The sequence below is a fragment of the Scylla paramamosain genome, chromosome 32, assembly GCF_035594125.1.
Source record: "Scylla paramamosain isolate STU-SP2022 chromosome 32, ASM3559412v1, whole genome shotgun sequence".
NCBI lineage: Eukaryota > Metazoa > Arthropoda > Malacostraca > Decapoda > Portunidae > Scylla > Scylla paramamosain.
The window spans coordinates 6,176,965-6,188,754 of NC_087182.1; the positions used below are offsets into that span (position 1 = coordinate 6,176,965).

The following is an 11,790-nucleotide window of genomic DNA, read 5'->3' on the forward strand; positions in this document are numbered from 1 at the left end:
GCAAATGGATAAACATGTCGTTGCAGTGTGTGTGTGTGTGTGTGTGTGTGTGTGTGTGTGTGCTGGTTATGGTGGCAAGTAGTGTTGTGTGCTTGTATAGGCTTCCCACATGATCTGCCTTTACCCTCTCCCTCTCTCTACCCTCACCTTTCCTCTCTTTACCCTCACTCACTCCCCCTCCGTACTGTCAGTCCTCCACCCGACCTCAACGGTTCTGCTGATTAAATTACTGGCTGACTCATTGCTGTAACGTTGCCATGTGCCAGTCCGCCTTGCACCCTAGTGGCACCCTCCGACCCCGCCTCCTCTCAGTCCTCGGTTCCTGTCTCATCTCACTGTGTCCTCTGTGGCAGCCATCCTTCTCTCGTTGGGTCGTGTTCTCAAACTTTTCTTCGCTCGATCTCTGGTTTTAACATTCTCGAGTCTCTCTAGTGGAATCTTTTGGGGTTTTCAAGGGTGTTTTAATGGTTGTAGTGATAGTTTAACAATAATTCTGTATATCATTGGAGAGAAACACTCGTAAGGATCATAGTAATCATCTGTGTGGCCTTTGAAAATATATACCAGTCCATTAAGAGAAAGAAAAATCATTGCAAAATACGAAGTAGTAGTTTTAGCTGTAATAGTAGTAGTAGTAGTAGCAGCCCTTGTTGTTGGTTCTTCTTGTTCTTTTTATTCTTGTTCTTCTCTTTTTTTTCCTTCTCCATATCTTCTCTCATTCTCTTTCTCCTTTTGCTTCCCTTTTTCTTTCCTCCTCTCTTCCTCCCCCTCCTTCATCTTATCTCCTTGCCCTGTTCGTATCAATCCTTGTTCTCCTCCTCTTCCATCACAATACGTATACCTTTGACGCTCATAAACTCAGCTTCACATCCCACACTTCATGACACCGCCTTCAGCACTCACGCCCACACCTGTCCTCCCTTCCTGCACCCAAACCCTGCACTCATCATAACCACGCCCACCTTCCAAATGATTTACCTTCACCCCTTCATCGACCTCCACATGCTCTCCTTCCTCTCCCCATCATTCCTCTTCGCTATAATCTCTCTCTTTCTCTGTCCCTTGGTGCTGCCTGTCTCTATTCCCCCTCCTCCCCTTGCTCCTTCCTCCACCCCTAACAGCCTCCCCAGTGATCTCTGCTTACGTAATCAAATAGTTCTCACTTTAAACTCAACGGTCTCTCTCTCTCTCTCTCTCTCTCTCTCTCTCTCTCTCTCTCTCTCTCTCTCTCTCTCTCTCTCTCTCTCTCTCCTCTCTCTCCTCTCTCTCTCTCTCTCTCTCTCTCTCTCTCTCTCTCTCTCTCTCTCTCTCCTCTCTCTCTCTCCTCTCTCTTCTCTCTCTCTCTCTCTCTCGTGTAACATTGGTGTAACACAGGAACCACGTATATAATCTTCCATACGATCTCGCTGTTGTAGGGCTGAAGGGGTTGTGTTGCAAGGCCGGCGTGCCCCTTCAGGCTTATCTCACGTGGCGGAGACGGTGGTCGGACGGTGGCGGGCTGTCGGCTGGCTGGCGTCCGTCTGGCTGAGGTATAGGATAGGTCATGTTCAGGCGTGACTCGGCGTGGTACTTCACAATGACTGAGGGACGTACTGGCGGCTCAGTGACTTGTGTTTAGTGTTGTATGTTACGTCACTACACACTCTGTTTTTCCCGTGGTTGGTACGTTGCTCAAGCATTGTGAGGTATTGTGGTGCGAGTGTGGAGTATATTTTTGAAAGCTAACACTGACAGCAAAAGGAGTGATAGATTTTTTTTGATGATGGGAGAGACTGGCCTAGGGAAAATAAAAGAAAATAATAAAAAAACCCCAATGAAGGTGTCAGTTGAAAAGAGTGTAGTCAAAATGGTTATGCAAAATTTGAGGATCAGTGTCTTGAAACCTTCCTCTTGAACATAAGAAGACAAGATGACAACAAACCAGTCGGCTTACTCGGAGCAGCGCCAGGCCACTCCCCATCTGCTGTCATCCATAAATTTAACCTCCTCTTGAAACTCTAATATCTCGCCACTTCCCACACTTGCTAACTTTGTCCCTGTAACACCTTCACTTTAGTTCAGCAGGTCCATGTACACCCAAGTAACAGATGCCATATTTCTCATTAGAAGCTCAAAGGGTTACAAAGGCCCATATTCAGGAAGGTTTTGCTCTCTCACCACGACAGTTTTCAAAGGCCGCAGAGATGATTGGCCGTGTTCCCGAGAGTGTTTTCCCTCTTAATAATGTAGAAATATTATTAACCTGTTACTAGAACCATAAAAAAAAAACACTCTTGAAGACTCGTGTCACTTCAACTAGAGCCTTTTGAATACAGAAGAGGTACGGAGAACTGTTTCTTAGTATGGACCTTTTTACACACTGTACTGTTATCTCATCGTTTTCTGTGAGTACGTTTGGATGGCCTGAGGGGAGAGCCAGATTTCCAGACAAGCCTTATATGTCACCACTTTCATACTGGTCAGTCTGTGGAGGCAAGGACGCTGGCCAGGCACTGCATTGGTACGCCTTAACGCTGCGGTGTGTGGCTGCGCTGGGCGGAGGAACACGACACTTGACCTGAGTAATTTGCTGAGAGAGAGAGAGAGAGAGAGAGAGAGAGAGGAGAGAGAGAGAGAGAGAGAGAGAGAGAGAGAGAGGGATGGCTAGCAATACTGGTTCTTGGTACTGTGTAGAAAGATGGAGGGAGGGAGGGGAGAGTGACGGTGCTAGTTCTTAGTACTAGAGAGAGAGAGAGAGAGAGAGAGAGAGAGAGAGAGAGAGAGAGAGAGAGAGAGAGAGAGAGAGAGAGAGAGAGAGAGAGAGATGCTGGCAGTATTACTTCTTGGTATTATATTAACCAACACTTCCCTCTACATCTCTCAATAAGACTCAGATTTTTCCTTCCTGTGATGGTCTTTCCTCGTTAGTTTCCTCGGAGCCAAGGGAACATTACCAACACAGCAGCACACCCACCGTGAACCCTTCCATGAGCCAGGTGGTGCACGAGACAGTGATGCGATGAGAGAAAGTGTGACAGTGAGGTAAAGGACGAAACTGGCCCGTGTACAGAAACGCCTTGCTCTTTCACTACTTACCTTCAAAGGCCACAGAGATGATTAGCCGGGTTCTCAAGACTGTTTCTCCTCTTAATGACGTAGAAATCTTGTTACTCTGTCCCTAAAACCCGTAGAAACACCCGAAAAAAAACCGGTGTAGCTTCAACTAGAGCCTTTTGAAGTAGTGCTGATGCGGCGTAGAAGCGTTTCAAAATACTTGCCACCAACTACTACCACGTGTCACCCACCCACCTTCCCCTCCAGCCCTCCGTTAAGGCTTCCTAATGGGTCGAATTTCATGATTTAAAAAGCGACTGGGCGACTGGGACGACGACTGGGTGACTGGGTTCTATCGCCGCGCCATCACCCTGACGAGAATATTAGAGGTCGCGCGCTGATGGAAAACGAACCCAACTTTCCCCCGCCATCTCCACGGCCATTGCTCGAGGAGAACTGGGGGAGGGAGCTGCTTATGCGCTGGCGACGTAGTGAGTTTTAGTGAGTAGCCTCGATCTTGAGTGGTTTTATGGGTCGTCAAGGTCACTAGAACCACAGAGACAAGTTAGGAAGGTGGAAGGAAGGTGCCTCTGTATCTTGACCACAGGGAAAGGAGTCAATGAGGAGGCAAGGACATAGTATCGCAGCCCAGGGAGTATCTTAACCTTCCTCCACTTGGCTGTCGGGGCGTATCAAGGGGCTGAGCGTCCATTAGGTGCTCGGTGGATTCCTTAATGATTGATTGCACTCAGAAGGGAGCGAGGAGGGAGATAAGGCAGGGAACGAGGAGCAAGAAAGGGCAACATGAGGGACGTAGGAGGAAGACAAAGAGCAGAAGGAAGAAGAGGAATCCGTAAGACCTTAATGAGAGAGAGAGACAGAGAGAAAGAGAGTGATAGCTGGAGAAACCATTAAAATCTCGTCTTCCTTAATTATATACTGAATGATATAGACAGACAGACAGACACAGACGGAGATAGACAAGAAGATAGACAGGCAAGCGTTTCAGCCGTCACACAGGGCACGGCTGGAACATTCCCCGGGTGAGACGTGAAGGAAGGAGGGGCGTCAGGACTCGATAGAAAGACGCAAGATAGGCGCTGGGAACTTGCAGGAGTTTTATCACCTGAAGGAAGGAAAGGAGCGAGAGGAAGGAGGAAATGAGTCGTGTTTGATAAGAGAAAGTCGTGATGTTGTGTTTGTGTCGCGGGTAAGAAGCTTGTAATGCGAGGCGCTTATGAGGAAAAAGACAAGTTTTATGGTAGATTAGTATTACGCAGTGGAGAGAGAGAGAGAGAGAGAGAGAGAGAGAGAGAGAGAGAGAGAGAGAGAAGAGGAGAGAGAGAGAGAGAGAGAGAGAGAGAGAGACTTGAAGGGAAAACAAAGGGAAAAACGAGCGGATGTATGTAGTAAGTAGGTACGTTAGGTATCTCAACACAAGAATCACGTGGGGAAAAAAAGATAAAGAACAAAAGAAAAAAGAAGAAAAAGAAAGAAAATAGCGTTAAGTGTATTTTTGTATGCAGTTCGTGTAGTAATGATTTCTAATTCCTGTAACCCGATAAACAATAAATTCTAACACTAATTTTGACCAGACGAGAAAAAAAAAAAAACCACATCTTCAACATTACGATCAATTCCTCCCCTTGAAACACAATATACATTTCCAGCACATTCTATTTATCACGTGTAACTTGAAATGTGGGACGATCAGCACTTTAACTTTCATGACGTAGGAGAGATGAATGAACTGTGAGTGAAAAGGAGGAAGAGAAGGAGGAGGAGGAGGAAGGGGGGGAGAAGAGGGAGAAGAAGAGAGGAGAGCAAAAGTATTGGTATTGTTTTCGTGACGTAATAGTCGCTTACGGGATGCTGTGTTGTGTGTGTGTGTGTGTGTGTGTGTGTGTGTGTGTGTGTGAGTGTGTGTGTGTGTGTGTGTGTGTGTGTTGCAAGCATACATGGCAGCTCATTGACATGTTCCATTTCTCTCTTCCTCCCCCTGGCCTCGTTCTCTCTCTCTCTCTCTCTCTCTCTCTCTCTCTCTCTCTCTCTCTCTCTCTCTCTCTCTCTCTCTATACATCTGAACCTAATTCTAACATCCTCCTTCCTTTCATTGGTCAGTCAGGAGAGAGAGAGAGAGAGAGAGAGAGAGAGAGAGAGAGAGAGAGAGAGAGAGAGAGAGAGAGAGAGAGAGAGAGAGAGAGAGAGAGAGAGAGAATATAATGAAAAAAAGTGCATAAATAAGAGATAAAAGGGAGAGAGGAAGGGGGGGTGGGTAGAGTAGGGGGGGAGGTGCAGCAGGTGTCACAGGTTAGGGGGGGTGGGGGTGCAGGTAGCTATAGAGCGTGACTAATGCCCCTAATTAGTGTCCTCAGCCAGGTAACGTAAATTACACCTGTTTGCTCCGTGTTAAGGTGGGAGGGGGGGGGGGTGCTGGTAGCTTCGTCAGTGTTATTATCATTTTTGTTATTATTGTTGTTATTATTGTTCTTCTTCTTCTTCTTCTTCTTCTTCTTCTTCTTCTTCTTCTTCTTCTTCTTCTTCTTCTTCTTATAATTACTATTATTTTTATTGTTATTATTATTATTATTATTATTATTATTATTATTATTATTATTATTGTTGTTATTATTATTATTATTATTGTTATTATTATGATTATTATTATTATTATTATTATTATTGTTATTATTATTGTTTTTGTTTTTGTTGTTTCAGTTACTTTTATTCACTTTCTAATAAAAATTAAGTTCTTTTACTCGTCGTTGTGTGTGTGTGTGTGTGTGTGTGTGTGTGTGTGTGTGTGTGTGTGTGTGTGTGTGTGTGTGTGTGTGTGTGTGTGTCTGTCTGTCTGTCTGTCTGTCTGTCTGCACTCGTATCAAAACAATTAAAATATAAACAAAATATGCATTGTACAAAACCTTATGTTCATACTGTATCACTTTCATTTTCTATTGGCTCAAATTATTTTTCACTCATCTACTCGTCTTTCGGGGGATTACACATTACATGATAGGCGAACTCAAGAAACGTCGCTGGAGGTCATGACGTCAGGGCGCGGTGCATGCTGGGAGGGCGGGGCCAGTCTGCTAGTGGCTGGAGGCGTGCCCGGGTGTTTCGAAGTGATGGGAAGGAGTTTTCTGTCGACACTAATATTAAGTGCTAGTGACCTTGAGAGGACCAGTACGGGGCAGTCAGAAGCGCTTCATATTGGGTAAGAAATGTGTCTGTGTTGTTAATTGCTTGAGTTGGCGAGTGAGGCACCAGTGATATTTGGCGCCGGATTCAAACGTCAGCATTAAGTGGAGCAGTGTTTTTCACCGTGACTGACTTGTAGCTCACTTGTTGTTACTCAGAGCGTGACATCCGGTAATAAGTAGATGTAACTAGCTTATGATAGTTAACCGAATTTCCTTTAATTATCAACTGATCTACCCAGTAATAACTTCATTCCTTACGACTACATTAGCTGTTTACCAACCAACAACTGCCCGGGAAAGTTATGTTAGACAGTATTGCATTTTGTAGCCTTTAATAAATTCTAATCAGTAAAGGAAGTGAATATTAGTTTCTAAAATTTAATAATGAAGTGCACGCTATTCACTACTTCACCGTAACGAGGCACAGCGGTGATGCCGGAGGGGGAGGGGGTGTTAAGGAGGGGTGTGGTGGCTGGTGATGCAAGCAGGACAGGGCCGGTTAGTGGTGGTGGTGGTGGTGGTGGTGGAGGGAACGTTAGATATGAATCGTGCACTGGTGGAGAAGTGGTTGCTAGGTGGTGGGGGGGCAGTGTGGGGGTCCTATTACACACACACACACACACACACACACACACACACACACACACACACTACGTTTTCAAATTATATTCCGTACAGTGGCCGTTAAGGATTAAGTTATGCGGAGAGAGAGAGAGAGAGAGAGAGAGAGAGAGAGAGAGAGAGAGAGAGAGAGAGAGAGAGAGAGAGAGAGAGAGAGAGAGAGAGAGAGATGCGGTTGTTCACTGGTTGAGTTATGCACTTAGCTGACTCATCACCAGAGGGCAGGACACGTGCTCTCTCTCTCTCTCTCTCTCTCTCTCCTCTCTCTCTCTCTCTCTCCTCTCTCTCCTTATTGGCCGCTCTAAATAATCATCCCCAAGCATTACTCCACCACTTACCCACCTCCACTCCCTTACCCACACACACACCCCCTCCCTCACCACCCGCACTCCTCCACATCCCCCTCCCTCACAACACTCCACATCCACTCAAGTTTAAAATGTAACGTCTTTGGCGGCTCATATTTACACAGTCATGATTCAAGTGTCTCTGTTGCGTAGGGAGGGAGAGAGAGAGAGAGAGAGAGAGAGAGAGAGAGAGAGAGAGGAGAGAGAGAGAGAGAGAGAGAGAGAGAGAGAGAGACGGGAATGAGCTCTGTGTGTGTATGTGTGTGTGTGTGTGTGTGTGTGTGTGGTGAACTTGACAGAAGCCACAGAGAGTGAAGTGAGAAGCAGCTGAGAGGTGTGGCGTTACCTGTGCAGGTGTGTGTAGGAGGGCGGGGAAGCATGGCCGGCCAGGTGATACGAGAGAGAGAGAGAGAGAGAGAGAGAGAGAGAGAGAGAGAGAGAGAGAGAGAGAGAGAGAGAGAGAGAGAGAGAGAGAGAGAGAGAGAGAGAGAGAGGTATGTTGTAAGTAAAATGGCCGGCAGGTTGTCTTGCTTCACGCTATGGATGAATGGTGGAAGAATTTTGTATCAGTTCTACTTTGAAAATTTCTTGTTTATTTTTATTTTTCATATATTTTTTGGGGGCCATAAATTGTAGTTTGTCAAAGTATGCCCTATTTACCTGTCCTTCAGTGGTGCCTGTGTCCCCCTTTCTCTCTCCTCGCAGCACAAATAAGTAGATGTACAATGATAAATTAATGAGTAAATGAATGGAAGGAGAGAGAGAGAGGTGAGCGTATGCAATTCCTCTTTAGTTCCTGGTGGTGACTTATTCGGTGCCTGAGCATTGTGTCCTGCCCTTGGGTGATTCATCTCCGTGTGATACCCTCTGCCTGGCTCTCTCCCTCTCTTTCTCTTCCTCTCTCCCTCACCCCCTCTCTCCTATTCTCCCTCTCATCTTCCTCCCCATTATCGCCAGGCAGGATCTGATGTTCACGTGGACAGTGTCGTGAGGGTGTAGATCACGAGAGAGAGAGAGAGAGAGAGAGAGAGAGAGAGAGAGAGAGAGAGAGAGAGAGAGAGAGAGAGAGAGAGAGAGAGAGAGTCGTGAGGTTCTCCTTATGCTGGTGATTACTGAGAGGGTGTGTGCCGTTACGTGTGTGTGTGTGTGTGTGTGTGTGTGTGTGTGTGTGTGTGTGTGTGTGTGTGTGTGTGTGTGTTCACCGAGGGAAGAGAGGCATTAATCGGGTAGATGAGCATGGGGAGGGGGGAGCTGCATTTAGGAGGAATTGGGGAGGTGGGGCGTGGTTTGGGAGGAAGGAAAGGAAGGACGGTGCTTGTGGGAGAGGGAAAAGATGAAAGCTTGTGGGTTTTGGTGGAGGGAAAATGGTGGTGGTGGTGTGTGTGTGTGTGTGCGAGAGAGAGAGAGAGAGGGAGGGCCGTTGATGATAGTTTGTTTTGCCAGCTCGAGGATGTGTGGAAGAGACGGCGCAGAAGGTGGAGGTTGAGTGGGAGGAACAGGAGAGGAGAGAGAGAGTGAGAGAGGAGGCAGCAGGAGTGGGGGCGAAGACTGACCTTTTTGAATCTCAGGTTACTGGATCTTCTGACTGGCTGCGTTCTTCTCCATCTCACCTCCACCACATCATCTTCCATCTGAGTCTATCTGTCTACGTCGCACACTCGCCAGCCAACCAGCGTGCGTGTCGGAAATTCACGTGTAGTTTATAGCTTGTGTTGTTAGTTTTCGTTTGTATACACTGACCTTCGTGCCTTCCTCTGTTCACTTTCCCCTAGCGCGTTGACTGTTTCCTGTCGTGAGCTGTGTGCCTTCTGCGGCCTCTTGGCGTTCTCTCTTTGGTGCTTTTCAAACTTACAACATCTCTTCTTTTACCTGTTTAATGTGTTCTCTTTACTTTACTTCCTCTATCCTTACAGAGTGTTCTTTTTCACCTACTGCCCGCTTCTCAGTTCTCTATCCTCACAGCATCATCTTTCAAATGTATGCTGTGTTCTCTTTTCTTTTTCTTTAACCTCACTGTCTTCCTTCTCACCTCCATATCGTCCTTTCCTCACATTTCTTCTCTATCCGTACAGACTCCTCTCCTTCACTTCTATTCTTTGCTCGCCAGTTATCGAGAAGCAGTAGGAGGGGATTGCGAAGGTTGGCGTGTTGAGGTTCTCCTGAGTGACTTGGAGGTTTTGAAGCTATAGACATTCATGTTTTTATGGTCTTCTGTTTCTTGCTACTCGTTTGTCTTGTTTTGTCACTCGCTCTCTCGCCAAGTTTTCGTGATCTGCTTAAAGTTATTGTGTTTCTCTTTCTCCCTCTCTTCTGGTTTGGTTTCCTTTTCTCTTGCTTTCTAATGTAAATGTGATCCACTTTTAACTTTTCCCTCCTCTCCAGCAAGGTGAGTTTCTCTGTGTAGTTTCCATGATGCTTTGCTGTTTGCCAGGTGTTGATTAAGCCACTCGGTCCTGCAGGTGACTTTCCATTCACACGGCATCACTCCATGGTGTTACTTATTTCATTCCTTTTTTAGATGTTCGCTTTTAATTTATTCATTCCTGCTCATTCTTTCCTGTTATTTTATTCGCCGCGTCACAAAACTGAAATTCATCTCTACTACTACTACTACTACTACTACTACTACTACTACTACTACTACTACTACTACTACTACTACTACTACTACTACTACTACAAGGCCCACACTCCGTTCACCACCGCCTCATTTTCTTCCTTCTCATTTTCTTTATCCCTACCACAGCTGACGGGTCTCGAAGGGGGGTCTCCTCAAGGGGGGTCTGAAGGCCTCGTCTGTCTTCTTTTCTCAGCCATCCCGTTTCTCGCCGCATTGTCTCCGCAGTAATTGGAGTTGCCGCTAATTACAGCCTTAATGTTCTGCTTCTTCTCCCTCTCCCCGATGGCCTGTGAATATCTGGCTGACGTCTTCATTAGGGGCGGGTGAGGCGCTGCGGGGTGCTGGGAAGCGCGTCAGAGGCAGGAACTGAAGAATGTGTGACTGGAATAAGAGATGTCCGGGTGTCTGGTCTCTCTCTCTCTCTCTCTCTCTCTCTCTCTCTCTCTCTCTCTCTCTCTCTCTCTCTCTCTCTCTCTCTCTCTCTCTCTCTCTTCTCTCTCTCTCTCAGCCTCTAAATCTTCCTTATTCTCCCGGAAGTTTATCTCAGGGGCCTAACCAGCCTTGCCTCTACTTCTAATCACACACACACACACACACACACACACACACACACACACACACACACACACACACACACACACACACACACACACACACACACACACACACACACACACACACACCTTTAACCTTTCCATCTTTTTAATTTTTTTTTAACCTTCACACACACACACACACACACACACACACACACACACACACACACACACACACACACACACACACACACACACACACACACACACACACACACACACACACACACACACACGCACACACCTGCCTGCCTGCCGTGCCTCAGCCTTACATCAGCCACAGCACCTCATGACTTCATCACCAATTCACCTGAAGGTAAAATCTCCCTTAAAAAAAAAAAAACCCCTAAAAATCCCTTTAATTCCTCTTCACCTGAACATAAACTCTTACCTTTCATTCCCTTTCATTCTTTACTACGTCTACTGCTTTTCTATGCTTATATACATCACGTGATTTTCCTCCTTGTTCATTCACCCTCCGTCTGCAGCAGTGCCTCGTAAAGTTGCCCTCAACTCGTAGGGCCCAAAGAAGCACTGCCACCCACGAGAAGTTCTTATCGACAACAAATGTGATTTATACTCCACTTGTGAGTTACCGGCAGAAGCGAGCGCTGAGGGGCTGGTCAGGGAGGCGCTCCTTTCCTCGTTTCCCTGTGTTTATGTGAGTTTGTAGGGGGGAGGGGATTGAATCTCGTGTGTGTGTGTGTGTGTGTGTGTGTGTGTGTGTGTGTGTGTGTGTGTGTGTGTGTGTGTGTGTGTGTGTGTGTGGCTATTTCGGTCCTCCCTGCCTCGAGGTGTGCTGTGATGGTCGTGTATTTGTTGGTATTGAAGTGGTTCGTGGTTAGCAGTGACAGTAGGAATAGTGGAGGGGTTTAGGCGGTGCTGGTGGTGGCTAGGGCAGTGGGTGGGCTAGGCAGAGGGTAGTGGGCCGTGGGTAGGTGGATGGAGACGGCGGGAACAGCAGCGGCGGCGGCGGTAGGAGTGACTATCGACCAGGTGGGCGGTGAGGTGAGTTAAGGTGTGGTCTGCTTTGGTCTGCTTTGGTCCTCGGCGGCTCTGGCTCATCCCTCATCATTGCGGGCTGGTTTGCCATAACGACTGCCTTCCCTCGCCGCCTCATGCATACACAGCACCGCATATCTTGGCGGGACTCAGCGCATTAAGGTGTTATCTCGCCTGATGGACGGAGGGGATCGGGGGCGTCTTTCACACCTCCGCACCGCTGGGGGAGGCTAAGTTTAGGTCCCGGGGAAGGCGGCGGCAGCTGGTGCGGGATGCGAGGGCCGTGACTGGCTGGATGGGTGGGTTCTCAGCTCGCGCGTGACATGATCTGTGTGGGTGACTGCTGGATTAGATAGGATGTCTCAACTCCT

At 47.2% G+C, this 11,790-nt stretch overlaps 1 protein-coding gene and 1 long non-coding RNA gene across 6 annotated transcripts in view; one reads left to right on the forward strand and one right to left on the reverse strand.

Annotated features, from left to right (window-relative positions):
- LOC135089148 (klarsicht protein-like) overlaps positions 1 to 11,790 on the forward strand; it is a 321,886-nt gene that overhangs the window by 20,817 nt on the left and 289,279 nt on the right. The gene's annotated exons all lie outside the window — the stretch shown is intronic.
- LOC135089150 (uncharacterized) overlaps positions 1 to 11,790 on the reverse strand; it is a 48,643-nt gene that overhangs the window by 13,534 nt on the left and 23,319 nt on the right. Inside the window, exon 1 of one of the 2 annotated variants that reach the window (XR_010261397.1) lies at positions 8,755 to 10,288. The exons of the other annotated variant lie outside the window; for it this stretch is intronic. This is a non-coding gene — a long non-coding RNA (uncharacterized LOC135089150). Of the gene's footprint in view, positions 1 to 8,754; positions 10,289 to 11,790 lie in introns of those variants that run through there. 2 annotated transcript variants of the gene reach the window in all.